This window comes from Elephas maximus, chromosome 12 (genome assembly GCF_024166365.1).
Source record: "Elephas maximus indicus isolate mEleMax1 chromosome 12, mEleMax1 primary haplotype, whole genome shotgun sequence".
NCBI lineage: Eukaryota > Metazoa > Chordata > Mammalia > Proboscidea > Elephantidae > Elephas > Elephas maximus.
This window is the reverse complement of record NC_064830.1, coordinates 91304225-91331257: the sequence shown is the minus strand read 5'-3', so window position 1 is coordinate 91331257 and position 27033 is coordinate 91304225. Positions and strand designations below refer to the sequence as shown.

The window sequence follows — 27033 nt, the reverse complement described above, 5'->3', positions numbered from 1 at the left end:
GACCTTTTGGTTAGCAGCTAGATTCTTAATCACTGCACCACCAGGGCCCCCAAAACTTGTTGCCGTCGAGTTGATTCTGAGTCACAGTAACCCCATAGGTCAGGGTAGAACTAGCTCATAGGGTTTCTAAGGAGGGAGTGGTGGATTCGATATGCCTACCCTTTGGTTAGCAGCCGAGCACCTAACCACTAAGCCACCAGGGCTCCAGGAGAGATTATTGGGAGTTACGGAGAGCATAAGGGAAGCAACCATTTGGAGTTTCCACACATTGTTGCTGATTTGCTGACTCATCTCATTGACAAAAGCAGCAGCTGGACCTGCAACTGTGTTACTTCCCCTGTATCCATCCACCTTTAGCATCTTTGACTTTTGGGCCGGGTGTGTGGGTTTAGTTCCATAAGAAGGGCCCCAGCTACTGCAAGATACTGACATCACCAATTCCGGGGGCAACAAGAACTGATATGTGTTTCAGTTTTGCTTGTAGGTTCCAGCCTGCTCTTGATATGCTCCACTTTTATTCATCTTCCCTTCCTGACTGCTTGCCCTATGGTCATCAATTCCAGCATCAGACAAAAAGACAACAACCTTATAGAGGGTGGTAACTAGTTTCCACAACTTTGGAAGGCCAAATTCCTGTAATAAAACAGATGTAAATGCATATATATATATATATATATATCCTCTTCGTTCAACTTCTCTCACTAAATCCTGACAGAATAAACTAAGAGAAAAAAAAAAAAAAAAAGAGAAGAGACTATTGTCTTGAAATTTGGCCTTTAATAGAGTCTAGATATTCTGGAATTTCACACTAACCATGTTTGTGAAGAGAGATTTTAAGTTCTCTCTCTCATTTTTAAAGGTCATTTCAATAATTAAAGCTATTGATAATTACAAACAGAAAAAAAAACTCCACTTATTATTTCTTAGATGAAAAGATGCATAATATCAGGTATGGGGAACTCCAGTATTTCTGATATCACAGTCTATATTCATTTCCTATTTCCTTAGAGATTGAGAAAGGAGACACGTGGCAGGGGAATCATACCTCTCTGGAAGACTTCATCCTTGAAGGGCTCTTTGATGACTCACTCATTCACCTTTTTCTGTTCTCCTTGACCATGGTGGTTTTCCTCATTGCAGTGAGTGCCAACACCCTCACCATTCTCCTCATATGTGCTGATCCTCAGCTTCATACACCAATGTACTTCCTACTCAGCCAGCTGTCCCTCATGGATCTGATGCATGTCTCCATTACCATCCCCAAGATGGCTACCAACTACTTATCTGGCAAGAAGTCCATCTCCTTTGTGGGCTGTGCAATCCAGCACTTTATTTATCTGTGGGTGGTGCTGAGTGTCTTCTCCTGGCTCTCATGTCTTATGACCGCTATGTTGCCATCTGTCATCCACTGCGTTATACTGTTCTCATGAACAGAAAGTTGGGAGTGATGATGGCTGTCATGTCATGGTTGGAAGCATCCATGAACTCCCTAATTCACACGGTAATTGTGATGCACTTGCCTTTCTGTGGGCCTCGAAAAATCCATCATTTCTACTGTGAGTTTCCAGCTGTTGTGAAGTTGGTATGTAGAGACATCACTGTTTATGAGACTACAGTGTCTATCAGCACAATCCTACTTCTCCTCTTCCCTATCTTTCTGGTTTCTACATCCTACGCCTTCATCCTCCACAGTATTATGCAGATGCATTCAGCTGGGAGCAAGAGAAATGTCTTTGCTACTTGTAGTTCTCACCTCACTGTGGTTTCCCTCTCGTTTGGTGCCTGTATCTTCTCATATATGAGGCCCAGAGCCTATCACACTCCATTGCAAGACAAAGTTGGGTCTGTGTTCTATAGCATCATTACTCCCACACTGAATCCTCTGATTTATACCCTCCGGAATAAGGATGTAGCTAAGGCCCTCAGGAAAGTGCTGGGGAGAGGCATTATCACCCAATGACTGTAACGATAGTTGCCCTGAATGTAGAGTGAAATGGGATAATACCCTTATTTTGATCTGAAAAAAATCTCTAAAATTCTGTACCGCTGGACAGATTCCTCAAGGTTTCAGGTTCCTGATGTTTTTTTGACTACTACAAACAAATGAAGTATAAGCAGTTCACTTGCTTCGAATCAGCTGGTTAACACAAAATTCCACTGCACTACTTCGGTACAGGCATCCAGGCACCATAGAGTATGTTTCAGTGAGCATTTAGACAGACAAAACTTTAAAAATGCATTTAAAAGTCAACGTTCTTTTTATATTCTGGGGGAAAAAAAAGTATGAAGATACAAGGACCCTTTTTCAATATTATTTTCACAAACAAAAACGTACATAAAAATAACAGCGCAAAGTATTTATGAAATGGAATGTGCTCTTTAGTAGAGATAGTATGAGAACCAAAGGGTAGTTGCAGGCTGTTGAAAGGAAAGGTGGATGATATAAAAGTTATATTCATAGACACTTAGAGTTTCTTGAATCACAGTGTGTAAAAATTCAGAAGGGAAGAAAATAATACATGTTATAATTCTTGTCATATTGTTATATTTAACAAATATTTATTGAGTGTCCACTTTAGTTCAGGCAGTAAACTAGGTGTTTAGGATGTGTCAGGAAAGAAAAGACAATGACTTTTTTCCTTGTGAAACTTAACATTCTTTCAATATATACAGACTCGTGTATCTCTTTGGCCTAGATGACAGCTGACATATCAGATAGGTATATTAATTTTTATTATTTCACAGGCTGAAAATACCCTTCTGTTTTATGTAGGCTTCTAGCCTTGTAACTTGGAATCAGAATGGCTTAGAGTTCTGGATCTGCAAACACTTGCTAACAGTGTGAAAGATACAAGTTACTTAACCTCTGAAGGCCTCAGTAATTGCATATGTTTGATAGAAAAAAATTGAGTCATATGATATTTGTGGATGTGCTAGTTGTGGATGTAAGTCCCAGGCTAGAGAAACGGGCTCTGAATGATATAAGCAGAAGAGAATTTCTGATAGAATCAATGGAAACTCTAAAGAACCTGATGTAGAGACTGTTACCCACGTATCCACCTATTACCAAATTGTGCCACTGAACTAGTCCAAAGAAAGGGAAATAGAAAAATTTATCCAACGTGCACAAGATGATTTGGGTTAGCAATATTCAGACAGGCTAATATTGTAATCCTAAGTGTCTGACGGTGTTGGGTGTTTTTAAGTGTCTGATATGCTGGGATCTCTTATGTATAGCCATCTTCTCCACTTGTGCAACAGATCCTAAGGATCTCCCTCCTGAATTAACCCTTCTGCATGATCAGTTTTCCCTTTTTATTCAGTTAACACCAGCAGCCTGCAAACAAGCTTTAATATCTCTCGTTTTAACAAAGAAATTTTCCCTTGACCCTGTAAACCCTACAGTATTCACAGAAAAAATTCTTTGATCCAGTTTTCTTTGCTCTATATATCCACTTTTTCTACTCCCATTCTCTTGAACCCACTTCAATTGGCTTTTATTACTATCAGTATATTGAAACCCCCAGTGGAAAGTCACAAATAGCCTCCATGCTGACACACCAAATGACCAATTATTAGATCACCCAATAGCATTTGACACCATTGTTCATGCTTTCCTTCGTGAAACATTTTCTTCACTAAACTTCCTGAACAGTACACTCTTCCTTGTTGCTGTTAGTTGCCGTCCAGCGGGTTCCAACTCACAGCGACCCTATGTACAAAGAATGAAACACTGTTCATTCAGTCGTGCGCCATCTTCACAACCATTGTTATGCTTGAGCCTGTTGTTGCAGGCACTGTACCAATCCATCTTGTTGATGTTCTTCCTCTTTTCATTGACCCTCTATTTTAGCAAGCATGATGCCCTTCTTCAAGGAATGATCCTTTCTGATAACATGTCCAAAGCATGTGAAACAAAGTCTTACCATTTTTGCTTCTAAGGAGCATTCTGGTTGTACTTCCTCCAAGACAGGTTTGTTCGTTCTGTTAGTTCATGGTATATTTAATATTCTTCGCCAACACCACCATTCAAAGGCATCAATTCTTCTTCCATCTTCCTTACTCACTGCCCAGCTTTCATATGCATGAGGCAATTGAAAACACCACAGCTTGGATCAGGCGCAACTTAGTCTTCAAGGTAACATCTTTGCTTTTGAACAATTTAAAGAGGCCCTTTGGTGCAGATTTGTCCAATGCAATGCGTGGTTTGATTTCTTGTCTGCTACTTCCATGGGTGTTGATTATGGAGACAAGTAAAATGAAATCCTTGACAACTTCAATCTTTTCTCTGTTCATCGTGGTGTTCCTTATTGGTGAGAATTTTTGTTTTCTTTATGTTGAGGTGTAATCCATACTAAAGGCTGTGGTCTTTGATCTTCATCAGTAAGTGCTTCAAGTCCTCTTCATATTCAGAAAGCAAGGTTGTGTTATCTTAGTTGCACAGGTTGTTAATCAGTCTTCCTCTAATCCTGACGCTGCATTCTTCATACAGTTCAGTTTCTCAGATTATTTGCTCAGCATACAGGTTGATTAAGTATGTTGAAAGGATACAACCCTGACGTACAACTTTTCTGACTTTAAACCATGCAGTATCCTTTTGTTCTGTTCAAACGACTGCCTCCTGGTCTATGTACAGATCACAATTAAGTCTTTTGGAATTCCCATTCTTAGCGGTGTTATCCATGATTTGTTATAATCTACACAGTCGAATGCCTTTGCATAGTCAACAAAACATAGGTAAACATCTTTTTAGTATTCTCTGCTTTCAGCCAGGATCCATCTGACATCAGCAATGATATCCATGATTCCGTGTGCCCTTGTGAATCCAGTTTGAATTTCTGGCAGTTTCCTGTCAATGTACTGCTGCATCCGCTTTTGAATGATCTTCAGAAAAACTTTACATGCCTGTGATATTAATGATATTGTTCAATAATTTCTGCATTCTGTTGGATTACCTTTATTTGGAATAGGCATAAATATGGATCTCTACAGGTGGGTTGGCCAGGTGGCTGTCTTCCAAGTTTCTTGGCATAGACGAGTGCGCCTTTCCAGTGCTGCATCCATTTGTTGAAACATCTCAGTTGATATTCCGTCAATTCCTGGAGCCTTGTTTTTCACCAATGCCTTCTGTGTAGCTTGGACCTCTTCCTTCAGTACTATCAGTCCCTGGTCATATGCTACCTCCTGAAGTGGTTGAATGTTGACCAATTCTTTTTGGTGTGGTAACTTTGTGTATTCCTTCTATCTTTGTTTTGGTGCTTCTTGCATCGTTTAATATTTTCCCTGTAGAATCCTTGAATATTGTAACTAGAGGCTTGAATTTTTTCTTCAGTTCTTTCAGCCTGAGAAATGCTGATTGTGTTCTTCCCTTTTGTTTTTCTAATTCTAGGTCTTTGTACATGTCATTATAATACTTTGTCTTCTCAAGCCACACTTTGAAATCTTCTACTCTGCTCTTTTACTTCATCATTTTTCCTTTTGCTTTAGCTACTTGACATACAAGAGCAGGTTTCAGAGTCCCTTCTGACATCCATTTTGGTCTTTTCTTTATTTCCTGCCTTTTTAATGACCTCTTGCTTTCTTCATGTATGATGTCCTTGGTATCATTTCACAACTCTTCTGGTCTTCAGTCATTACTGTTCAATGTGTGAAATCTATTCTAGAGATGGTCTCTAAATTCAGGTAGGATATACTCAAGGTGGTACTTTGTCTCTCCTGGGTTTGTTCTAATTTTCTTCAGAGTCTACTTCAATTTGCATACAAATAATTGATGCTCTGTTCCACAGCCGGCCCCAGGCCTTGCTCTGACTGATGATATTGAGATTTTCCATTGGCTCTTTCCACAGATGTAGTCGACTTGACTCCTGTGTATTCCATCAGGCCAGGTCCACGTGTATAGTCACTTCTGATATTGTTGAAAAAAGGTACTTACAAAGAAGAAGTCATTGGCCTTGCAAAATTCTATCATGTGATTTCTGGCATTGTTTCTATCACCAAGGTCATATTTTCCAACTACAAATCCTCCTTCTTTCTTTCCACCTTTCACATTCCAATCACTGATAATTATCAAAGCATCCTGATTGCATTTTTGATCAAATACAGACTGCAAATGTTGGTAAAAATCTTCAGTTTCTTCATCTTTGGCCTTAGTGGTTGGCGGGCCAAAGTGGTTGACTATTAGAATAATAGTCCTATTAACTGGCCTTCCTTGTAGGCTTATGGATATTATCCTATAACTAACTGCATTATAGTTCAGGATAGATCTTGAAATGTTATTTTTGATGATGAATGCAATGCCATTCCTCCTCAAGTTGTCATCCTCTGGCATAGTAGAGCATATGATCGTCTGATTCAAAATGGCCAGTACCAGACAATTTCAGTGCACTAATGCCTAGGATATTGATGTTTATGTGTTCCATTTCATCTGTGATGATTTCTAATTTTACTAGATTCATACTTCATACATTCCACGTTCCAATTATGCACAGATGTTTGCAGCTGTTTCTTCTCATTTTGAGTAGTTCCACATCGCAAATGTAGGTCCTGAAAGCTTGACCCCATCCATGTCATTAAGATCAACTCTACTTGAGGAGGTATCCCTTCTCCAGTCCTATTTTAATTGCCTTGCAACCTGAGGCACTCATCCGCTTGTTCGGTATCAGACATGTTCCACTGAATTCATATGGTTTTCTCTGGCTAATTCTTTTCAAAAGTAGACCACCAGGTGCTTCTTCCTAGTCTGTTTTAGTCTGGAAGTTCAGTTGGAACCTGTCTGCCATGGGTGACCCTGCTGGTATTTGAATGCCAGTGGCATAGCTTCCTGCATCACAGCAACACTCAAGTCCTCACAGTAAGACAAACTGACAGATGGTTATGGGTATACACTCTTTATTTAACCCCAAATTCTCTGGCCCTTCCTTTTCCATCTTCGTTTTGAGTTCCTTTGCTTAAATCTTCTTATCATCTTAACTCCCAAATGTTGGATTATCCCAGGTTTAGTTCTCTGACAGGCTCAAAAAACAAAATGAGACTAAATGGGCACACCAGTCTAGGGTCAGGGAGGAGAAGGTAAGAGGGGACAGGAAAGCTGGTAATGGAGAACCCAAGGTGGAGAAGGGGTTAGTGTTTACATGCCCTGGGCTTGGCAACCAATGTCACAAAAAGATATGTGTATTAATTGTTTAATGAGAAACTAATTTGCTCTGTAAACCTTCATCTGAAGTGCAATAATAAAAAATAAAGAAATAAGATAAAATCAAACTTCCCCACTCCCCCCGTCAAAAAATCTGGGAAATAGACAGTTATTGTTTGTTCAAACTGTTTATGCCACATTTTTACTTGTTTCTTCTATTGGGACTTCAATTATATATATAAATATATATTAAATATATACATATATATATATTAGACAGCTTTGAAACTGTCTCACAGGTCCTTGAGGCTCCAGTATTAAGTACAAAATGCTTTCTAAATTTCCTTTGGATTTCTTCTTTGATCCATGGGTTATTTAGAAGTATAGAATTTAGTTTCCAAATATTTGAGATTCCCCCCACCCCAAGAATCTTATTATTGATTTATAGTTTAGTTCTACTGTGATATGAAAACATGCTTTTTATGGCCTGAATTCTTTTAAATTTATTTGAGAGCTGTATTATGGCCTAGATATCTATCTTGAAAAATGTTCTTTATATACTTTAAAGATGTTTATCCTGTCCTTCTTGAGTGGACCATTCTATAAATGTCAATTAGATCAAACTGGTTAAAAATGTTCTAGTATTTTCAAATATTTTTCAGTCTTTCTTCTGTCTTCATGCTTTTGAGACTCCAATTATGTGTATATTAGGCTGCTAAAGCTGTCTTAAAGCTCACAGATTCGCTCTTCATTATTTTTTAAGCTTTTTTTTTTTCCTCTCTGGTTTCATTTTGGAGAGTTTCTATTGCTATGTCTTTTTCACTTTCACTAGTCTTTTCTGTGGCAACATCCAATCTGCTACAAATCCCTCTAGTGTATTTTTAGTCTTAGATATTTTACTTTTCACCTCTAGAAACTTGATCTGTGTGTGAGTGTGTGTTTTATTTTTCTTGTCTCTACTTCACATGGCTAATCCTTCTTCTGGCATTGTGAACGTATAGAATAAAGTTATAGTACCACATTTTTACACAAATAGAGTGTGCATTCTACTTTTTTTGCCCATGTCCTGTATCCACAAAGTATTTTCACTTGTGTGCTTATGAAAATACCTCGTTGGGGGAGGGATGCATGGTTGGCACAAAAAGGTAGAATGCATGCATTATTTGCATTAAAATACCGTAAGTGTCCTTCTCTGCTAATTATGTCTAATCAGCATAATCAATAACATACTTCTATTTAATCTATGGCATATCAGCTCTGGGTTGGTTTCAATCACACCTACTTTCTGCTTATTGACTACCTTGTTATATGACATTTTGCATTTATGACAATAGTAAAAAACTATTTTGCACATTAACATGTACATCTGGCAGTAATTTAGCCAATGTGTGAAGCAAGAGCAATGCTACCTGTGGTGGTTAAAGTTAGGTGTCAACTTAGCTGGGACATGATTATCAGTGATTTGACAGTTACGTAATGATATAATTTGACAGTTATGTAATGATGTAGTTATCTTCCATTTTGTGATCTGATGTGCTCTTCCTCCATTTTTGCATAATCCTGATTTTTGCATAACAACCTGGTGTTTGGAACCTAACCGTGTTGATAAGTGAGAGGTGGGTGTAACCAGGGGCAAATTAACCAGTAAGCAAGGTACGTACATGGGCTTAGAGTAAGCAAGGTAGGCATGGGCTTAATTGTATTTACTTACTAATCTGTAGTGTGCAATTTCACACGGGTTTCAGCACATCAAAGATGTGGTGAGAAACAGGTGAACTTGTGCACTACTGGTTAGTATGTAAGCACAAGTAAGCCCGTGCATGCCTTGCTTATTGAGTAATCTGTCCCTGAGTGTAACTGATTTTCCTCCTCATTATGGTTAATGTTTTTCTCTTTCTTTGCATGCCAGGTAATCTCTTATTGGATGCCAGTCAATGTGAGTTTTATCTTATTGGGTGCTGGATATTTTCGTATTCCTATATAAACATTCTTGAGCTTTGCCCTGGTATGCAGCTAAGTTACTGGGAATGTTTGATCTTTTTGGATCTTGATTTTGGGATTTGTTAGGCAGAACCATAGCAGAGTTTAGTCAAGGGATATTTATTTCTCTTTGCTGAGGAGAGATCCTTCTGCATACTCCACCCATTGTCCCATGAACTATGAGGTTTTCCAGTTTGACTGGAGGGAGGTACCTGTGTAAACTCCAGGTACTGTTCCCTCTAATTTTCTGTGGTGGTTCTTTTTCCCAGCCTTGGTTAATTTCATCACACACTTGTACTGATCAATACTCTACTAAATACTCAAGGAAGGCCTGCAGATCTCTTGATTTCTCACTCTTGCAGCTCTTCTCTCGAGTACTATGCCCTGCAAATTATAGTTATTTTGGTCTCCTCTGACTTTTAGCTCCATCTCCTCAACCCATGGAGCTGGCTGGGTTCCGCCTGGGTTCTCTGTCCCAGCATTGCATCCTGGAAATTCTCAAGGCAAGAAACTGAGGTAATTGCAGGGCTCACCTTGTTTGTTTCCCATCTTTCAAGGATCACTGTCTTTTTATTTGATATTCAATATCTTTAACTGTTGTTTCATATATTTTCTCCAGTTTCCTAGTTGTTACGGGCAGAAGAGTAAATCCTGTCTGTTACTCCCTCTTAGTCAAAACCCTACAACTAATTTTAAGCAATTAGAAAAACATTCTTTCCTCATATTCAAGCCATCATTTCCTCTTATTCTAGTTCTATTTTTACCAGACAACATATTTTATCTAATTGAAATTCTTAGGTATGTTAACTACTTTTTTGGGAGATACATCTCTCTTATACTGATTTTTCTTTGTGACCTGGATTTGAAAATCTTTTTAAGAACAGGTTTCAATCTATTTACATTTATTAATAGCACAGGTATCTTTGTTCTGCATTCTGTCATGCTATATTCATATGTTTTTCACTCTTTGTTTTTTAATATATATATTTTTTCTTTGCTTTTTTTATACTTCTGAAATTTATTGAAACTATATTTGTGTCTTTAGTTCCCTTCATATTTACTTTTACATAATACCCTTAATCCTCTCATTTTTAAGCAGTTTTTGTATTTTCCTATCATGAGCTTCCCTTATATGCAACTCTCCACATTAAATCAATCAACAGGTTATGTTAATGACACCCTCCCAAGATATTTTTACTTTGTTCACCGCTACAACCTCAGCCTAAAGCACCATTGTCTTTTCCTTGGAATGGAGCAGTGGCCTCATAACTGGCCACAGTGCCTCTATCCTTGTCCTCTAGTATAATATAAATCCACCTTCATATATCACCTAGTATGAGTTTTTAATACACGAAAGTTGTATCTTGTTTTTCCTTTGCTTACAATCTTTCAAAGAATTCCCATCCTACTTGGAATAAAACTACAAGGTTCTTCATTTTTTCTTACTTCTGCGTATATCTCGGCTATTGTTTCTTACCTCTCTCTCCTCATTGATGATTATGTTGTTGTTGGTAGGTGCCATCGAGTCGATTCCAATCCCATGCACAACAGAACAAAACACTGCCCCGTCCTGTGCCATTCTCACAGTTGATGCTGTGTTTGTGCCCATTGTTGCAGCCACTGTGTCAATTCATCTCATTGAAGGTCTTCCTCTTTTTCGCTGACCCGCTACTTTGCCAAGTATGATGTCCTTCTCCAGTGACTGATCCCTTCTGATAACATGTCCAAATACGTGACAAGTAGTCTTGCCATCCTTGCTTCTAAGGAGCATTCTGGTTGTACTTCTTCCAAGACAGATTTGAGCTAAATGATATTGAAATATGGGAGATATAGTTATATTGAGATATTTGAGGAAATTATAGCTAAATTGTATTGACACCTTCTCAGCTCCTCAGTGCAATGTGAATTGTCTCAACTCATTGATTTTTTTTTATGCGCTTTTGCCTTTATCTGGACCTCTCTTCACCTTTTATTACCTGGATAACTCTTACCCCAATTTAGAGGTCTTACCTTTGGTGTCACTTCTTTAAAGAGGTGTTATGGATTGAGTTGTGTCCCCCCCCCCGCCAGAAATGTGTCAACTTGGCTAATCCGTGATTCCCAATATTGTGTGATTATCCACCATTTTGTCATCTGATGTGATTTTTGTAAGTGTTGTAAATCCTAACTCTATGAGGTTAGTGAGGTGGGATTAGTGAAAGTTATATTAGTGAGGCAGGACTCAATCTACAAGATTAGGTTGTGTCTTAACTCGATCTCTTTGGGGATATAAAACAAAGAAGCAAGCAAAGAGACTTGGGGACCTCATACCACCAAGAAACAAGAGCCAGGAGAATAGTGTGTCCTTTGCACCTGGGTTCTCTAAGTTGAGAAGCTCCTTGACCAGGGAAGATTGATGACAAAGACTTTCTCCCAGAGCCGAAACAGAGAGAAAGCTTTCCCCTGGAGCTGGCACCCTGAATTTAGACTTCTAGCCTCCTAGACTGTGCAAGAATACAATTCTCTTTGTTAAAGCCATCTACTTACTGTATTTCTGTTATAGCAGCACTAGATAAACAAGACAAGAGGATTTCCCTTATGACCCAGCCTAATACAGTAATATCTGTTCTACTCTAACATAATAAATTCTTCTTTATTTTTTAAATTTTTATAGAGAACATGTATTGTTTTGACTTTTCTGCATCCTTTCCCTCTTCACATTTTCCCTATAACGTCTTCACAACCACATTTGCTTTATAATACTACTCCATTCTGAATCCATGTAATTTCCACTCTGCTTTCACAATCTCTGCAAGAGATTGGCACATATCCCAAGCAAGTCCATCATTTTACTGCAGACTCTGGCACACAGTGAATGCTCCAAGGATTGGCAACCAGCCTAAAACCCTGTTAAACAGATTTCTTCCTTAGGGTTTTCTAATTTGGAGGTGGAGGGGTAATGAATTTCAAGCCATAACCATGTCATCAAAGCTTTCAGCTGTCATGTGTCTCCACCATAGAGCAATGCCATAGACTGAAGCCAAGAGGAGAGATGGAAAAAGAAAGCCCTGACATTATTCCAGTTACTAGATCTAACTGATCTGAGACCACTTCTACCCCTCTTTTCTGTGATTCCACGATCTTTTCTTAATATAGTATAAGTTTTGTTTTATGTAACTCACATTGAAGAGTATTGATTAATACAAACCCTTAACACAATTTGATATAGCTATTTATTTGCTTTAAGTCCTTTAAGAGGGAGACTATGTTTGTTTGTTAATCACTGTACACCTACAACCCAATACAGTGCTTGCAAACATAGCAGATGTGCATTAAATATTTGTAAATAAATGAATTAAGTAATTATATAAATGTCAGAACTTACTTAAAGACAGAAATATTTGGTGAGGAGAGCATCAGGTATAAGTATTATATGATAAAAAAATTATATGATAGGTTTTGAAAAAAGTGATGAGACAATGACTCAACTATAATTCCAAATATAGAACCAAGATAATCTCAGTGAAGGAAGACATTTAACAGCTTGCTTGAGACAGAGAAACAAAAAGTAGCTCAACATATATTTATAATGGAGAGGAAAGGCAGGGTATGGGAATGAGATGAAAGTAAACAAGATATATGTCCTTTTCTTCTTTTACGTCTGTATCTGAAATCTCTTGGCATGTTCATTAGTGTAGTCTATAAAATTGGAATATAACCAAAAGCTAAAGTGGGAAATCCTAGTGGTGACCTCAAGCTTTTATCCCTTGACTCCTTTTCTATGATATGGCACATAGGAAAAAGGTGGGAAACAGACACTAGACATTTCTCAGACCCTGTCTTCTCAAAATGGCTGGATGGAAAGAGCATGGAGACATCTTTATTCCAAGAGGAAAAACAATTCAGGTTAATCGGTTCTTGGAGAAAATATTCCCATGTTATCTTCAGAGTCTCTCTTTCCAAAATATTTCATTCCCTTGATCCCTATAAGCAAACTCCAAGTAAACCCTTTGGGAATGCATATTCCAAACCATATTGCACAGTCTAGTTGTCATCTGACATAATGGCCTCCAGAAGAGATCCAAGATGTGTCCTCCGGGATGGAATCCCTGATGTTGTATATTTGATATTTTCAGTTTGTCTCACCTGATGTCATAGGTCCTCTGGATTGAGGTTATGTTTCATTTCAAATAGATGGTGCTCATCTTCCCTTATGATTGTCTCATGTCAGGCAAAGTTTGTCCTGATCTCAGGCCATGTGATTACTGCTGAGGAAATATTTATGCGGTCAGGAAAAAAAGCTTATTCTAAAAGCACCAGGGCTAGAGCCAAATTCATATTCTATTAGCTAGGCAAGGATGTGTAAAGCTAAGAAGAAAGTGTCTTAAGTGATCCAAAACATCAGAAAATTCAAAACAGATTTTCTTTGGACTCTGGACACATTGATGATTCAGGTGGTATTACATTTAGCTTCTTAATCAAGTAACATTAGTGGAAATTCCCATTGCACAAGCTCTCACTGCCATCTTAGGATGGGGAGGTGGCTCAGATATGTGTTCAGAGCCAGAAGAAGCATATACATGATTCAAAAGCACAACTAGTAGAGTTAAAGAAGTTAATGTGTATCACTTAATGTGTCCCAATGTGTGCTGATGGAATTCAAAATCTGAGCACAGATTGCAAGGGCATTGCAGAATCACATTCATTTTTGCTCTTGGTAATGCTCTGACACAAGGATAATTGGAGTAAATAAGGACGGCTGGGTCCTGGACAATGTCTTCTATACTATTGCACCAATAAATGGAGATTTCCAGGGTTAGAGAAGGAATTCTGATGAGCATCTCTGAAAAGCCTTGTTTTGATGATCACTAGCCAACTGGAGTCAGCGTGGATCCATCCTGCCCTCTACATTTCACTTCTCTACTTGTCCTGCTCACAAGTCTCTGAAGAGGAAGTTACAGGTAAAATAATGTTGGGGGTTGAGGTGTCCTGGAAAACTTTATTAGAAACAATGGCATGCTGTAATATTGTCAGCTTATCTTTCCATCCCTTAAGTCAGGGGGTGATACTTGGTCAGTCTATGAGGAAAGCCAAGATTAAGACAGAAAAAAAAGTCACTTATAGGTCACAAATCAGAATGGAAAACTATCAGGAAAGTTTCCTAAGGGAGGAAGAGAGACATGAGATGATGAAAAACTTATATTATGGAGATTTACAGAGAAAGATGGACAATAATGAGGAAAGAAGGAAGCATATGGAGACTTAAATAAAAGTGTCAGTATCCTGACTGGATTGGAATGATCAGGGAGAGCATGGGGAAAGTTGGGCTGTTAGTCTACAAGAAGCTGAGTTTGAATGAAAAGTGTGAGGTGACAGTCAAAAAGATGAGATCCGAGGCATTAGTAGAAAGAGAGAGATAATAGATATGATGTCTTTCACACTGGTCAAATTATACTTTGGAAGTGCATTCAGTTCTGAGTTCTTTGCTTTAAAAAGTAGTAGGCAATCTGGAATGCATGAATGTCTAGGAAGAGATGTTTAGGAAGAGAAACACACAGAGAGGGACAGTGTGGTTGACTGTCAGGTCTACCCAGGGAATATCTCTTGTTTGCTTTCATGTACATAAGTATGGTAGTTGTGTTACGTGTCATCTTGGTACCTGTACATATCTTTTTAAACCATAGTCTCCAAATAAAGATAATAGCAAAGTTATCCTTCCATATAACATGATACAACTCTCACAAATAAAACCAAATACATGCTAACTTTTTCCCAGAAAGAGAATACTAACAAAAACTGCTAAACCTTTCCCTGGAAGATGATACAAAATCCCTTTTTTGTTCAGGTCACAGTCATTCCTCTATCTGATTCATACTTCTCCTTTTAGATCCTGTAACTTAAAAGCTGAGATATGAAGTTAATTATTGTTAATACACCTATCTTAGGTAAGGGGACGGTAGAGGAGAAGAAAATTAAAATATTTGGTTAATACCTGTACAGAATATTCACATCAAAATAAGCAAGAAATAACTTAATAGCAATTACAGTTTTTGTTTTTGCAACAGGTCGAGTGGTCGTGGCTGGTGTTTACAACTACCTACTTTCACTATCCATTCCATATTTCTTTTGCCCTTGGCAAGCATCTCAACTGGTCATGGTTCTTTCTCTGGTATGGTACCCAAACCTGCATTCCTAAAGAGTCTGAGCCACTAGCATTACTGCCTGAATTGGGTTATAGTTTTCCATTGACTTCAATCACAGGACATGGGAGTAAAAAAAGGCGCTTTAGAGAATCTCCTGCTTTCCAGACATACATCTCTTTATCCCCATTTTATAGTAGCAACTTAATTTCTCCTTGATTGTATTAATCATCCCAGCCAGTACAGTAACCCATTTCATTGCCCTTTGATTCAGTGGTATGAGGATACCAAAGTGGCGAGTTGGCTGTCTCAAATTTTAGTACAGTGGACTCACTGTTGTGTCACCAGGTGGAAGCATTATCCCTTTGGAATCAAGTCCTCTAAAGCAGCAGAGCTTAAAAGTGTGGAGATGGAAGCAAAAATTATGCTGGCAGATAATGAGAGGATTTACTGCATATACACCCCTTGATTCCTGGACTCAAGAATCCTGGTTATGGGAGAAACAGCAGCATAAGTTGGATACAGATTTAGAATGTACACCACATTCTGAAGGACAATATCTCAACTCTTCATGGTGTTGCCATCTAGTTGGTGCTGTAACTGAGTCTTCAAAAGGCCATTATATCGTTTTGTCAAGCCAGTTGTTTCAGGCAGTGGGAAAAATTTTAAGACCAATGAATTCCATGAGCGTGACCTCATAGTCATACTTCATTTGCTGTGAAATGAGTTCCTTGGTCCAAAGCAATGCTGTATGGAACATCATTATGGTGAATAGACCATTCTGTAAGTCCGTAGATGGTAGTTTTGGCAGCAGCACTGCAGCCAAAGAAGGCACCACAATACAACAAACTGACAGACGTGTAGTGGAAGGAAGGCAAATCCATATCTAAATAAGTGTACATTACTGTAAGAACAAACACTGTCCTACCATTATCAAATGGTACAACGTAATCAATCTGCCACCAGGTAAGCAGGTGATTCTCCTGGGGAATAGTGCCATATTGGGGACTCAGCCTTGTGGCATATTGGGCATTCAGCAGTGGCTGTAGCCAGATTGCTTTGGTGAATAGCAGTCCACACTGCTGAGTCCATGCCTAGTCTCCATCCCTGCTGCCACGGCTGCTTTATCCAGGAGTTGATTTGGTAATGGCAGGAGTAACTGAGAAAGGGAAAGAGCTGACACCCACAGAATGAGGTACAGTGTGGATGTTTTGGAGGTATCAAAAGGCTACTATTTGGATAGGAGAAGTTATTCTGTGTGTAATAGTAGTGGGCACTTTGTTTTGATGTAAATATATTTTATGTAACCAAATGTTTTTATATTAAATTACAAGATATAAAAAGAATATGAATCAGTAAGGCGAAGAATAAACATGTAATCTCTCCTGGGAAAGGTTAAACATGTTTTTGGTTATATGCAGGATAGTTGTATCACATTGGGCAGAAAGATGACTTTGTCATTGTCTTTCTTTGGACATTAAGCATAGCTTGAGGAGATGTGTGTGGGTGCCAAGCTGACTGTTGTGCTATTGTAATGTGTATCAACTTGGTTAGGATCAACTACCTTTCCAAGAATTTCCTTTTTTATTGTATGTTTTTGGGTAAGATGGGTCACAAAACAAACAAAAACCAAACCTGTTGCTGTCAAGTTGATTCTGACTTATAGTGGCCTTATATAGGAGAGAGTAAAACCACCCCATAGGGTTTCCAAGGAGGTGCTGGTGGATTCAAACTGCCAACCTTTTGATTAGCAGCCAAATGCTTAACCACTGTGCCACTAGGGCCCCAAAAACTGTTGTCATCGAGTTGATTCCAACTCACAGCAACCCTGTAGGACAGAGAAGAACTGCCCTATAGAGTTTCTAAGGAGCAGCTGATGGATTCGAACTACCTACCTTTTGGTTAGCAGCCAAGCACCTAATCACTGCACCACCAGGCCTCGAGGAGAGATTGTTGGGAGCTATAGAGCATAAAGGAAGCAACCATTTGTAGTTTCCACACATTAATGTTGATTTGCTGACTCATTGACAAAAGCAGCAGCTGGACCTGCAAAACTGTGTTTACTTTCCCCTGTATCTTCCTTTAGCTTCTTTGACTTTTGGGCCAGTTTTTTTTTTTTTTTTGATGTGGGTTTAGTTCCATAACAAGGGCCCTAGCTACTGCAAGATACCCACATCACCAATTCCAGAGGCAACAAGAACTGATACAGGCTTCAGTTTTGCTTGTAGGTTCCACCCTGCTATTGATACACTCCACTTTATATTCATCTTCCCTTCCTGACGGCTTGCTCTGTGGTCTTCAATTCCAGCATCAGACACAAAGGCAGCAGCCTTACAGAGAGTGCTAACCAGTTTCCACAACTTCAGAAGGCCAAATTCTTGTAATAAAACCCGTCTACACGCATATGTGTATGTATAAATAAAAAATCAAACCCATTGCCGTTGAGTCGATTCCGACTCATGGCGACTCTATACATGTATATGTGCATGTGTATAAAAAAAACCATTTCCATTGAGTCGATTCCAACTCATAGAGATCTATAGGACAGAGTAGAACTGCCCCATAGAGTTTCCAAGGAGCAGCTGGTGGATTTGAATCTCTGACCTTTTGCTTAGCCACCAAGCTCTTAGCCACTGCACCACCAGGGCTCCATATATATATGAATCTCCTAGTCATTCAACTTCTCTACTTAAACCCTGACAGATATAATAAGCTATGAGAAAAGACTATTTTCTTGACACGTGGCATTTAATAGAGTCTAGATGTTCTGGATATTCTGGAATTTCAGAGTAACCATGTTTGTGAAGAGAGGTTTTAAGTTCTCTTTCTCATTTTTAAAAATCATTTCAATAATTAAAGCTACTGAATAATTACAAATTAAAAAAATTCTGCACAAATTATTTCTTAGATAAAAAGATGCATAATGTCATGTATGGTGAACCTCAGTATTTCCGATATGACAGTCCACATACATTTCCTATTTCCTTAGGGATTGAGAAAGGAGACATGTGGCCGGGGAACCATACCTCTCTGGAAGACTTCATCCTTGAAGGGCTCTTTGATGACTCACTCATTCACCTTTTTCTTTTCTCCTTGACCATGGTGGTTTTCCTCATTGCAGTGAGTGCCAACACCCTCACCATTCTCCTCATCTGTGCTGATCCTCAGCTTCATACACCGATGTACTTCCTACTCAGCCAGCTGTCCCTCATGGATCTGATGCATGTCTCCATTACCATCCCCAAGATGGCTACCAACTACTTATCTGGCAAGAAGTCCATCTCCTTTGTGGGCTGTGCAATCCAGCACTTTATTTATCTGTGGGTGGTGCTGAGTGTCTTCTCCTGGCTCTCATGTCCTATGACCGCTATGTTGCCATCTGTCATCCACTGCATTATACTGTTCTCATGAACAGAAAGTTGGGAGTGATGATGGCTGTCATGTCATGGTTGGAAGCATCCATAAATTCCCTAATTCACACGGTAATTGTGATGCACTTGCCTTTCTGTGGGCCTCGAAAAATCCACCACTTCTACTGTGAGTTTCCAGCTGTTGTGAAGTTGGTATGTGGAGATATCAGGGTTTATGAGACTACAGTGTACATCAGCACAATCCTACTTCTTCTCTTCCCCATCTTTCTGGTTTCTACATCCTACGCCTTCATCCTTCATAGTGTTACTCAGATGCGTTCAGCTGGGAGCAAGAGAAATGCGTTTGTTACCTGTAGCTCTCACCTCACTGTGGTTTCCCTCTGGTTTGGTGCTTGTATCTTCTCATATATGAGGCCCAGAGCCCATCACACTCCATTGCAAGACAAAGTTGGGTCTGTGTTCTATAGCATCATTACTCCTACACTGAATCCTCTGATTTATGCCCTTCGAAATAAGGATGTTGCTAAGGCACTCAGGAAAGTGCTGGGGAGTGGTATTATCTCTCAGTCATTGTAACTGCAGTTACCCTGAATGTAGAGTGAAATGGGATAATACCCTTAAACTGATCTGAAAAAATCTCTAAGATTCCAGACCGCTGGACAGATCCTTCAAGGATTTAGATTCCTGATGTTTTTTGACTACTATGTGTAGACTATAAGCAGTATACTTGTTTAGAATTAAATGGTTAACACAAAATTCCGCTACTCTACATTGGCACAGGCGTCCACGCACCATAGAGTATGTTTCAGTGAGCATTTAGGGAGTTAATTAAAAGCTTAAAAATCCCTTTAAAAGGTGATATGCTTTTGGTATTCTGGAAAAAAAGTATCAAGATACAAGGGCCCTTTCTCGAAATTCTTTACACCAATAAAAACATACATAAAAATGACATCAGAGATTATTTATGAAATTGGAATGTGCTGCTTAGCAGAGAAGAGCCCTGGTGGCATAGTGGTTAAGAGCTATGGCTGCTTAGTAAAAGGTCAGCCGTTCAAATCTACCAGCTGTTCCTTGTAAACTCTATGTGGCAGTTCTACTATGTCCTATAGGGTTGCTATGAGTAGGAATTGACTCAATGGCAATGGGCTTGTTTTTGTTTTTGGTTTGCTTAGTAGAGAAACCATGGAAAGTAAAGGGTAGTTGTAGGCTGTTTTGAAAGGAAGGGTGGATGATATAAAAGTTATATTCATGGCAGAGTTTCTTGAATCTCAGTGTGTAAAAATTCAGGAGGGAAGAAAATAATATGTGTTATAATTCTTGTGATATTTGTTGTATTTAACAACTATTTATTGAGTGTCCCTACTTTGGTCCTGGTGCTAAACTAGGTGTTTTGGATGTGTCAGGAAAGACAAGACAAGGACTTTTGTCCTTGTGAAACTTAGCAGTCTTTTAATATGTACATACTTGTGTCTGCTTCTCTTTGGCCTTCATAAACCTGACATATCAGACAGGGATGTTAATTTTTATTATTTCACAGGCTGAAAATATCCTTCTGTTTTATGCGTGTTTCTAGCCTTGTGACTTGGAATCAGAATGACATGGAGTCCTGAACCAGTAACACTTGCTAACAGTGTGAAAGATAGAAGTTACTTACCCTCTGAAATCCTCAGTAATCTCATACGTTTAATGGAAAAAAATAGAGTTATATGATATTTGTGGGTGTGCTAATTGTGGATGTTAGTCTCAGGCTACAGAAATAGGATCTGAATGATATAAGCAAAAAAGAATTTCTGATAGAATCAATAGAAGCACTAAAGAACCTGATTTAGAGCCTATTACCCGTATTTCCATCTATTGACAAATTGTGTCACTGAACTAGTCCAAACAGAAGACAATAGAAAAACTTATCCAACGTGCACAAGATGATTTGGGTTAACAATATTCAGACAGGCTAATATTGTAATCCTAAGTGTCTGATATGCAGGGATCTCTTATGTATAGCCATTTTCTCTATTTGTGCAGCAGACCCAAAGGAACTTGCTCCTGAGATTATCCCTTCTCTCTCCAGCATCATCAATTTTCCCTCCTTTATTCAGTCAACTCCATCAGCCTACAAACATGCTTTAATATTGCTCATCTTAACAAAGAAACTTCCCCTTGACCCTTGTAAACCTTACAAATTTTCACAGGAAAAATTCTCTGAACCAGTTTTCTTTGCTCTCTATTTCCACTTTTTCTACTCCCATTCTCTCTTGAGCCCACTTCAGTTGGCTTTTCCTACTATCAATATATTGAAACCCCTAGTGGAAAGTCATGAATAGCCTCCACGTTAACACAACAAATGGCCAATTATTAGATCACTCAATAGCATTTGACACAGTTTATCGTGTTTTTCTTCTTGAAACACTTTCTTCACTAAACTTTCTGGGCAGTACACTCTTTATTTAACTCCAAATTCTCTGCCTCATCCTTTTCAGACTCCTTTGCTTTATCTTCTCATCATCTTAATTTCTAAATGTTGAACTACCCCAGGTTTGGTCCTCTGAACTCTTCCTATTTTCATTCATTGCCCAAGTAGTCTCATACAGTTTTGTTATTTTAAATTTATATTTCAAGTCCTACCTTTCCTCAGAACTCATAACCCTCATATTAAACTTCCAGCTCTACCTTTCCACATGATTGCCTAATAAACAAATCAAACCTTCATGTATAAAACCAAACCCTCCCCCAAACATACTTGCCCCTCACGTACTTCCCATCCCAGGAATGGTAAGAAATTAGACCCAGTTACTCGGGTCAAAAACTATGAGGTCACTGGCACCTTTTTCTCAAACATTCCACATCCTATTGGCTTTATTTTCAAAACATACTCCAAATATGAGTATGCATCACCACTTCCTCCATTATATCTTGCCGGAAATACTGCAATAGACTCCTAACTGCTGTCCCTCCTGCTTTTAGCCTCCATGGTGATCCCTTCAAAACATAGATTATTTCATTCTGTTACCGAAAACTCTTGAAAATCTCCTTATATCACACTTAGATAAAATCCAAGGTACATCTGTAAGTTTGAAAAGCCCTATATATGACCTGACCCCTGGACACATTTCCATTTCATCTCCTTCTACTCTAGCCCTTGCTCGCTGTATTCTAGTCATATAGCCCCCTTGACCAGAGACTTTCCACATATTATTCTCCCAGCCTTGGAAGGGCTAGATACTCTCTCATTTGCTTTGGATCACTTCTCAAATGTAACATGGCCAAAAAAATATTTCCCTGACTACCCTATTTAAAACAGCACTCTCTCTATTCTGTCTCCTTCTCTTGTTTAACTTTTTAATACCACTTTGTATTATATTGTTCTGTTCTGTTATACTATGTTGTGTTTATTATCTGTTCTACTAGAGTGTATTAAAGTCCATGAGGGCAAGGGCTTTGCTTTGTTTACTGTTGCCTCGCTGATGCCAAGAAAAGAGCCTGGTACAATGTAAGTGCTCAATAAGTATTTGTTTCATGTATTAATAAATGAAAGTCACCTAGCTTGTCTCACTATCCCATGTAACATTGATGATATTTAATTCAGAGAGGGGAAGAGAAAATTTGGGAAGACATTGATTTCAGATAAAAAAAAATTAATTCCGTACAAATACAGAACTTTCTTAAAGTCTGGTGGTTTAAGGAATGTCAAAGTAAAGGACAAGCTTCTGTATCTTGCTTCCTCTGTTAGTTAAACAAAATTCATGAAGCCCTAGGCTCATCTTCAGGAGAATAACACTGAAGGCACTTTAAGTGTAATAGCAAAGTCATGCTGCCTTTGACAAGTGAAGAGAAAGCTGTTTCTTCTTTTGAGAAACAGCTGTTGGCATTCTGTAAGATGCACTGCCCATATCACATCTTTGGGGTCATCTAGCCCACCTAGCCCTAGGGTTGCATGTGCCCTATAATGCTCCAACATAAGGTAGAATTTATTTTTACAGACTGGGCTGGAATGTTTCTGAAGGCTTGAATATTTACTTTGCATAAACAGCTAGCTCACAATCCCAGTTAGAGAGAGATGGTGGTTTCCCTGTTACCTCTCTCTTTACACACAACTATAGCCTCGTAAAGAATGTTATATGACTATTTGAGAATGAAACAATTCGATCCAGGTTTATTCAAGTAATGCTGACATTTGCCAAAGTAAATAATGCAGCATTATGGCTCTTCTCAATGGTAAGCCTAAAGTACAGTGGAATAGAAATTCATCTCTCTGGGAAAAATTCTGCGATGTGCCACTCATTATCTATAAAAGAGAAATGGCCTGAAGTAAATATCTGTAACAATTCATTTACCCAAAAGGTTGAAGACTTGGCATAAGTTTGAGGGATGGACAAGAGAAAAGATTCAAGAAGTACGTGGACAGACCTCTCACAAGAGCCTTGTGTTGTTAGACACCTCATATTTGGCACTTCAGATCCACTTAGTTTCAACTCTTTTTATTGCCTTTCTCACTTGTTCCATCAAGCCACCTCTGTGACGGTCAGCTTTGTATGAGCTTTGACTAAGTTCACACAACTGCAACCCTACAGCACATTTTCCCAAGTGTATGTCAAAAGCCTCTCATCCCCTTCCCTGTTGACACTGAGGCATGAAATCCTATGAGAATTCTTCACCCCATTTGTACATAATTTGAAAGTATGGGAAAGTTAATCCCACATGAAGAAAACCTTTGTCTAATTCAAGACGAGAGCTGGCAGACAAAGCCTTCCCTCTTCTGACTGTTAGAGGATGCAATCATTACACTGCCTCTAAGTAGATAGTCCTGTAAGATTGTGTTGGATCTCCCTCCTTCCCTGATCCTCTTTCCTTCATTTTGCCTTGAATTACACTTCTTAATAATGTACTAGCACCTAAGAATTTTCCTTTCTTTAGCAGACTTGTTAATACCTCTTGTGCCTTACTATTGTAGTTAAGCAAGCCATATTTCTAAACACCTGAGGCTTTCTCTGTGGACGTGAGCCTGTTCTGCCAGAGCATGGCAGGCCAGAAGTGACAGAAAATTAATGATATCCAAGAGCAGAATTTAACCAATGACTGAAGGAGGTGATGAGTAAAATACCCTGGCTTCCTTTACCTTTCAGAGGGGTTAATTTTGAGGCACATGCTTTACATTGACTTCTAAATTCTCCAGCAGGATTAAACTCCCATTGCTCACAGTGATAACAAGCTAAATGATACACATTTTTTTGACTGCCTTCCCTTTCTGTTTCACTTTCTCGCTCTACTACCTATGTGTTTTCCTGGAATAGCCTCTCAAATATGCTATTTTTACGTGAATTCTTGTCTCAAAATCAGCTTCTGGGGAGAATCCAAACTAAGAGAGTTTGCACTAGAAACAAGTCCTCAGGATGTTATTCTGGAATTGAGACACTCACCAGATAGTTGGTAACAAAGTCCTTATTACTAGTGATAAGTAGGTAGTGATAACCCCTGGCATGCTGTGGTGTCATAATTATTAAGACTCTCTTTTGTGGTGAGTAAGGATGGCATGTAAATGAAAGAGAATGCACTGGCTTATACAATGTCTTTAGCATATGACAGTTATGCAGGCAATAATGATTATAGGACTGTGAGATTATTGATTGTTGTTAATGGCTATCAGTGTGCTGAAGAAAGAAAATGACAGGCTCAGTTCAGTCAACTATCAAATCAGAGCAAGAGTGTGAAAGCTAAGAGGTGTCCATGGTTGTGTTTACAGAGATCTTCATCTTCTACAACTGGATGGTAAATCATGCTTATAATCAGCTCGAGGTCTGATTTTGAGAGTAACAGAATTACAAAAACTCTTTAGTTTATATCTCTAGGTAGTCTCCTAAACTAAAGACAGGGCCTTGGTAGGAAAGGAGGGAAATGCTGAGACCTAGGATAGAGACTTCTGGTGGGTGTGCTTAAGAACCCTGAATATTCAGATACCCTAAAACCATCTGGGCTGTCAGATTTAAACATTTCTCCTTGCTAGTATATAGTGTGCCCCCCCCTTCCCTGCAATGATGCAGAGTCCTCACCTGAGGCAGATACAACACAAGATGATGTTTTCTTCACAAAATCAGTCCCCGCTCCCCTTCTTGGTTCTAGACCAATAACTGGGGTCAAGACTCAGCAGGGTTGAGTGAGGAAGTACTGACAATGAATTGGAGAGAAAGGCATATTTACTAAAAGAGCTTTAGGGAAACTTCAGACTTTGTGAAGTAAAGAGGTTGGAAAATCCTCTCAAAAAACAACTATAAAATAAACAAAATAATTAAAAAAAAACCTACTTCAGGGCTCCAGAAATTGACCAAAATAAAACCAAAAAATTGAGAAGCATTTATTTATGAAAAACTGCTTCACTGAATAAGAACAATGGAAGACGACAGCCTTTGTGTCTGGGAATGCGCCTATCCAGTCAAATGGTCCTTCAAAAATTCATGCAAAATAAAGACAATCCCAGTAAACAAAGATTGAGAGAATTCAATGGTAGCAGAGCTGCGTTACAAGGAATATTAAAGGAAACTCTTCATGCTGAAAGAAAATAACACTTGATAGCCAGTTGAATCCACAGGAAGAAATGAAGAGCACTCAAAAGGGTAAATATGTGTGTAAGTATAAAAGACTATATACATATATATTTTCTTTTTTCTTCTCTCAACTTTTGATAATACACAAGAATATATGAAGCAATAACTGTAACACTGTATTATGTGTTTATAACACCTATAGATATATATGTTAATATTAATACAAAGAAGGGGTGAGGAAATGGAGCTAGACTGGAAAAAAGTTGCTATATTTTACTGGAATTAAGTCAGTAATGACCTGAAGCACATTGTGGTAAAGTAAGATGCATATTGTAATTCTTAGAATAATCACTAATAAAATAATTTAAAATACAATTTAAAAAATAAGAAAGATGGCGGAATAGACAGATGCTTCCATGGAGCCCCCTTTACAGCAAAGACCAGAAAAAACAAGTGAAACGAGTATATTTGTGACAAGCTGGAAGCCCTGAGCATCAAAGGCAAGCTTAGACAACAAACTGAGGGGCAGGGGAAGGAAGAGACCATTCAGAAGCGGAGAGGAGTTGCCGGACCTGAATCTCGGGGAGCCCTCAGGCACCATTCCCGGAGTGGCAGCAGCGGAGGCAGCAGCTGGCTAGTCTTAGTGTTTGGGCCGCGGTTTCCTCAGGGAGAAGCAGCCATCCACACAGCCCACTCACACCTCCGGAACCTGAGCAGAAGGACGCTCTCGGCAAAAGCTAAGTACCTGGGGATATTTTACCGCACCCCCCCACCCCCAACCCAGCTTCAGCGGCTGAATCCCTGGGCCTGAGATAGACCCTGGTGAGCACCTAGAGCCGTCCTCCTGGCCTTGGGGAAGGAAAACATTTCCAACTGGGGGGAAAAGATAATTTGCTAGCTCCATTAACTGGGGGAGCTCAGGACAGAAGCGGCTCCTGTCCGGGCATAAACCGTCCGTGGACCTTGAGCACCTTTCCCTTCTGCATGGACCTGTGTGGGCCTATTTCGGGAGAATGGGCCCTTGTTGGCAAACTCCAACCGTTTCAGTGGTGCGGTAGAGAGGTGGGTGCTTGATGTTTGACATTGCTTTGCCTATTAAACAAGGTCTTCACCTACCCACAACAGGGACCTAAGGACTGGTGGCTCCACTTGGGTCACCCAGCCACCTGTGACAGGGGTCCAAAGATAACTGGTACCTCCCAGTCCTTACAACTGAAAACTTTGGGTGCCCATTGTCCCTCTGCAGAACCCACCCGCCAGCACGCTCTAGGGATCAGAGACGTATTTTCCTCAGAGACACTTGGGGGTCGGTTCTCTGCCACCTGCCTTGTTCAGAGCATGACCCCCTGCTGCAATCAGATACCTGTATATATGCCAATCATCCCTGCCCCTCTAAGACTACAGGACAGAGCCTGTACCGCACACTTGATATCAGCAACCTGGAAACCTGAGCAGAATTCATACAAGAAAACTGAATGGACTCCTAGACTGATATACCTGATAACAGCTCTAGACAGCTGGCGACAGGACACCAGAGCTCCAAAGGTGAAAATAATCAAGCTAGCTCACTCAAGCAACCCATAGGGGTATACCAAAACAAAACAAAGCAAGCAGCTACGACACAGTAAGCAAGCATAAACTAATACAATAACTTATAGATGGCTCAGAGACAACAGTCAATATCAAGTCACATAAAGAAACAGACCATGATCACCTCAACAGGCTCTCAAAACAAAGAACCCAGGGATCTTCTAGATGAAAGTGCATTCCTGGAATTACCAGATGCAGAATACAAAAGTTTAATATACAGAACCCTTCAAGACATCAGGAAGGAAATGAGGCAATATGCAGAACAAGGCAAAGAACACACAGATAAAGCAACTGAAGAAATTAGA

General features: G+C 39.3%; 1 protein-coding gene and 2 pseudogenes across 1 annotated transcript in view; 2 read left to right on the top strand and 1 right to left on the bottom strand.

The window, feature by feature from the left end:
- Window positions 1–546: 546 nt before the first annotated feature.
- On the top strand, window positions 547–1960 carry LOC126087522 (olfactory receptor 2AE1-like; annotated as a pseudogene).
- Window positions 1961–13342: 11382 nt separating this feature from the next.
- The window catches only part of ZSCAN25 (zinc finger and SCAN domain containing 25), a 72901-nt gene continuing 59210 nt past the window's right edge, over window positions 13343–27033 (bottom strand). Inside the window, exon 7 of the mRNA XM_049904475.1 lies at window positions 13343–13359. The gene's annotated coding sequence lies outside the window, so the exon portion shown is untranslated. The remainder of the gene's footprint in view (window positions 13360–27033) is intronic.
- On the top strand, window positions 18238–19178 carry LOC126087521 (olfactory receptor 2AE1-like; annotated as a pseudogene).